The sequence below is a fragment of the Semicossyphus pulcher genome, unplaced genomic scaffold, assembly GCF_022749685.1.
Source record: "Semicossyphus pulcher isolate SPU_LCO1_2020_fin unplaced genomic scaffold, fSemPul1.0.p SCAF_3, whole genome shotgun sequence".
Classification (NCBI taxonomy): Eukaryota; Metazoa; Chordata; class Actinopteri; order Labriformes; family Labridae; genus Semicossyphus; species Semicossyphus pulcher.
Window position 1 is genome coordinate 33,941,131 of NW_027211704.1, and position 5,239 is coordinate 33,946,369.

The following is a 5,239-nucleotide window of genomic DNA, read 5'->3' on the forward strand; positions in this document are numbered from 1 at the left end:
ATGAAGTGAAAAAGCATGCACGTTAAATAAATAAGATGAATTAAAAATATCATGAAACCTGGGAACGTGTTTTTGTGACGTTGAGAGGAGAGATAATTAAAGCTGCAAAGTTCATGTTTGGATGCATTCACATAAAACAAAGAAAATATTTGCCTTCATGAAAGTGAAACACAAAAATCACCTGTAGCCTCATACGACAGCACACCACACACTAACAGGTTCATTCACCAACAACCAGAGTCCGACTCTCACAGCTGGAGATCTCACTAAATCTCTGGCTGTCAAACGAGACTTCAGAGTAAACAAACATGGCGGACGACGGGCAGGAAGAATTGGTGATGATGAGGACAAACTGTGGATGAAGTGGTGGAGACGGCGTGAACACGGGCTGCACATGTTACTTTATGCTGCACGTTTGCTTCTGTCGCCATGGCTGCGGCAGTTGTGCTTCCTGCTTTATTCAGCTCGCTTCCTGATTGGCTATCGTTTGGCTCCACGTGACGATCCACAGAGAGCGTGCTCGGCTGTCCTCGGGGTTCCCCAAACACAAACAGGATATCAGAACGTAAATATTGAACATGTTTAACATTTAAAATCGGTGCAGCCACGACGTTCTTCTGAGCAGTTCTCCGGGGTGGAACAAGCACATGGCTCTGGGGTGAAATGATGTCACAGCATGAAGCACTGATGGAAAACTTTGAGGTAACAAGAACTAGCCAATCACAGCAGGGGAGGGAGGAGCTCTATTGGTAAAGAAAAACACAATTAGCATGTTGTCAAAGCAAATGCTAACATCTTGATAGTTAGCTATTATAATCAGGATAAACATCTTAGTTTAGCATGTTAGCATGCTATCACTTGCAAATATATCACTGAGCACAAAGTACAGATAAACATGAGGAGTCAGAGGATCACTTGTGTTTTCAGAAATCATCCTTCCTTCATCCTTCATCCGTCATCCGGGTGTTGAGATGTTTTTGTGTGTTGGTCAACAGCTGCTAGCTTGAGTGAAAATGCGACCATTAGCATTTATTTTAATATAACCTGCAACATCCGTGTTTAAATGTTTGAGAAACCCAAACAGGAGAGGATACCAGTGAAACCTTTCTCCTCACAGTGACAGTAGTGACTGTATGTTACCGTCTCTGTCTCAGCTCTCACGGTGAACAGCAGACGGGTTCAGTTCTGTCAGAAGACGCTTCAGTGGCGTCGAGCCGCAGAGTTCATTTACAGGATGACTTTGTGGAGCGTCCGCCGTGTTTGCAGGAGAATAGATCACACCTGTCAAACTGTCAGCGAGTCGTCAGACTGAGAACACGGAGAGCCGCTCTGAGCCGCTCCGAGCATCAAACACAACAAGCGCTGACTGACGGCTCGGCTTTGTTTCATCTGTAAACTTTCTGTGTTTTAATCTCTGATGAGCTTTTTCACATTCTGCTCACAAACAAACCCAGAGAGTGATGTCGCTTTTATACAACACTTACACAAGCGGTAAATAGTAATAGACATTAATAATCAACAACGGATTATTTTTGCTCCACTTACTCAACTAGTTCCACAACTTCACTGAAGCTGGACTGTTGTTGCCAAGCAACCCTAACATCCTCCTGCACTGTGTCTCCAGGTGACCACAGATCAGCTGTTTTTATCACGTACGTTTATCTGTTTGTTTTAATTTATCATCAACCAGTGAAAGAAGAGTCTGCTGTGTGACTCAGAGGTTCCAGCCTGATCACTGTAGACACACACGGTCTGCTGTGATGGTAATGAACAGTATTCAGAGCACCTGGCTGAGGCGGAGTGATACACAGAGTGAAAAGTCCCAGAGATGTCGCTCTCTGTGTCAGCACTCATGGAATGCCTCTTGTCCAATCAGATTACTGGGTCAGAACTGACCTGAATTCGTCTTTGATCTATAACTTTTATCTAAAGCTAAAGATGTTCTTTCACTGCTGCTGAAGGCAGGAAAGTGAAAGCGATTCTAAGAGACTGGCTGAGAGCTGAATCAGTCATTCAGAGGATTGTAGTAGTTGTGATTGTAGTAGTCATTTAGAGTCACACAGACCAGGAAGCAGGGGAGGGTTTAGGGCGGGGCTACCTGTGATTGACAAGTCCCTAACATCACTCCAAAAAAAAACAACATGGTGGCACCTTAAATACAAAGGTGACTTCATCGCAGTTACGTCCACTTCTTATTTACGGTCTTTGGTATCCATCAGTCCTGGTGTCATCAGCACTGAAGGCAGAGCTCTCGATTTTATAGTCGATCTACGTTCCAACCCTCACCTGTGATGTCTGGGCTCAGCCTTAGAGAGAGGGTAAGGAGCTCGGAGATCCGGGGGGAGCTCGGAGTACAGCCACTTCTCCTTCGCATGGAAAGGAGCCAGTTGAGGTGGTTTGGGCATCTGATTAGAAATCCTCCTGGGTTCCTCCCTGTGGAGGTTTTCTGGGCATGTCCAACTGGGAGGAGACCCCGGGGCAGACCCGGAGCTCGCTGGAGGGATTATGTATCCTGTCTGGCCTGGGAACACCTCGGAAATCCCCCAGGAGGAACTGGAAAATGTTCCTGGGGAGAGGGACGCCTGGGTCACCGTGGTGCTGCCACCGCGACCCGGCCCCGGATAAGCGGAAGATAATGGATGGATGGAGATCCCAAAGTTACTTTATTTCTTAGTACAAAGGTTCTTAAAGATAGAAGACTGTTGTTTTTATTCTCCGTCCCTGACACTGGTAAATGGTCTGTTCTTATAAAGCGCTTTTCTAGTCTTTGCGACCACTCAAAGCTGCTTTTACACTGCATGTCACATTCACCCATTCACACACTGATGGCAGAGGCTGCTACGTAAAGTGCCCAACTGTCAATCAGTCATCACATTCATACCCGTTAGGGGTTCAGTGTCTTGCCCAAGGACACTTCGACATGTAACCTGAGGGATCTGGGGATCGAACCTACGACTGACTCTACCACTGAGCCACAGCCGCCCTGTTGGAAGCACATCAGAAAGAAACCAGTCATGTCCACTGTGGACAGGAGGACAGAATGATGAGTGGTACAGATGAAGGATGGATGTATCGGAATAATTGCCACAGACTCACATTGATTTACAGTAAATAGTCGTTAACATGTGAACAAATAAAGTCTAAATAAAGCACTGAGGAGTTTACTGCGTATTATCTTAAGTCACCACTAACTCGGATTTGACTTTCTCACAGCCACAGGACACGAGAAACGTTCCTTTAATCGCCAACGATGTCGTAATGTTCCCTGCCCCGTCTTTAAACGCCTGCAGTCACGGTGAAGGACAGAGATCAGGTTCATGGTGGGCTGATTAAAAATTCATCTCTGCAGTTTTTTTGGCTCAAAGAATCTGGAGAAGAAACAAAAGGGAAAACACGGTGACGGATCTGACTGGATGAGAGGAGATGACTGGATCTGACGTCAGCGCGAGGTTTCAGGCTGAAGGTGAAAAACTTCGGCCTCACGAGCTTCAGGTACGAACTACTTCACTTCTTATTTTAGAGCTAAAGAAAAGTGACAACAGAGACGTAACGATGAGACGATGTCAGATCAAAAGCCCTCAGATATCTACTAAAGACCTAAAGACAGACTCTCATCTTGTGTTTAAAGCTTGTTGTCGTGATCGATCCTGAAAGGTAAGGCTGCTGTTAATCTATATTTAACTAATCTAAATAAAAGATCAAATCCAACATCGTGTCTGTAAATCTGTCAGACTGACTTCCTGTCAGCTGCTTTCAGCTCGTAGCACCTTGTTACAGAAGCCCTCAGCAGACATGCGTCCACACATTCTATTTATGTTTTCCAGCGATGACGAGTCATTTCAGTTGTTTTATCGAGACTTCTTCGTCTCGTCATCTCGAAATAACAAGGCTGCTCCGCCGTAACGTCACATGATCATAACTCGTATCTCCAGAGCTGCAAAAGCACAAAACATAGAAACAGGATAACTCACCTCATCAGTGTGGGCGATCGTGTCCTGCTCTGTAACGTCACAGCGAGCAGCCTGTCCTGTTTTCTACGTCGACACAAAATGATCCCGTTATTATTATGTTCTAGATAACGAGATAAATAAGTCAAGATCTCGAGAAAACAACAGAAAGAACAGAGCAAATAAAACGTATGGATGCATGTCCACTCAGGGCCTCCGTACTTCGGTTCTTCTGAGGTTCAATGATTTACAAAAACAAAGAGTAAAGCTGCGCAGAAGGGAAGTTTTTAACTTGGAGATTAAAGTAAGACTTTGAGTATGAATGCATAACAACCTTATTTATACAGTCTATGATAACAACAAAATAAATACATTTGCTAAAAGTCAAAATACAATAAAGTTGAAATGTTGACTTATTAATGAGTAATGAGTTATTTTGTGAGTAAAGTCAACATGTATCAGAGTCGAGTTGAAATAAAGTTTCGATAAATTAAAAATTATTTATTATATTTATAACATTTAATATTTTTACTTTATTTTCAAAATGCAAAATAATGAAACAAATATTCCTCTTTTTGTCCCGGTTCTCTTTAGAACCGCAAACAGCTGCTGGCAATAGTTTGTTTGTTGGGGACTATTTTCAGCGGCGGATGAATCCACATTAGGTGCTGTAGAGTATTCCATGCGTGTCGGATTAAATCAATATAAACGTTTCCTCCTCTGTCAATCACTTCTTGACACAGGAAGTTACTGGTAACCTTTCAAAATAAGGCTCTTAATAAACAACATTTTAATTTCTTTAAAACTTTATCACAAAGACATTTTGTGGCTCCTGAAACCTTTTAGACGGTTACTCCAGAGTATTGATCTGATACAGAACATGATCTAAAAACATCCTCCAACATTTTTTATTACATTTAATCTAAGAAAAGAAAATCAGTCTCAGAGAAACTGTGTTGTAAAAATAAAGAGGAAAGTTTCTTCACTTTATGTCGTTTTATTTCTTTCTTTGTACAAACCAAACCTCAGCAGACTCCCACTGCAGACTTTAAGGCAGAACACACACAGGACAAATCAGGCGTCGTACAGCGAGAGTGCAAAACAAGAGAAGAGCTCAGACAAGACTTAAACATGTGGAAGGTTAAAAAAATAAAAGTTCACCGTTCAGGTATTTAAATCTTTACAGAATCCAACGATGGTTCGTATTCTAATAGTTCATAGCTGTAATGTTTGTTTTCCTGAAACACGGACGACTTAAAGAGCTGCAGGAAAAAAGAAGGAAAGATTTCTGG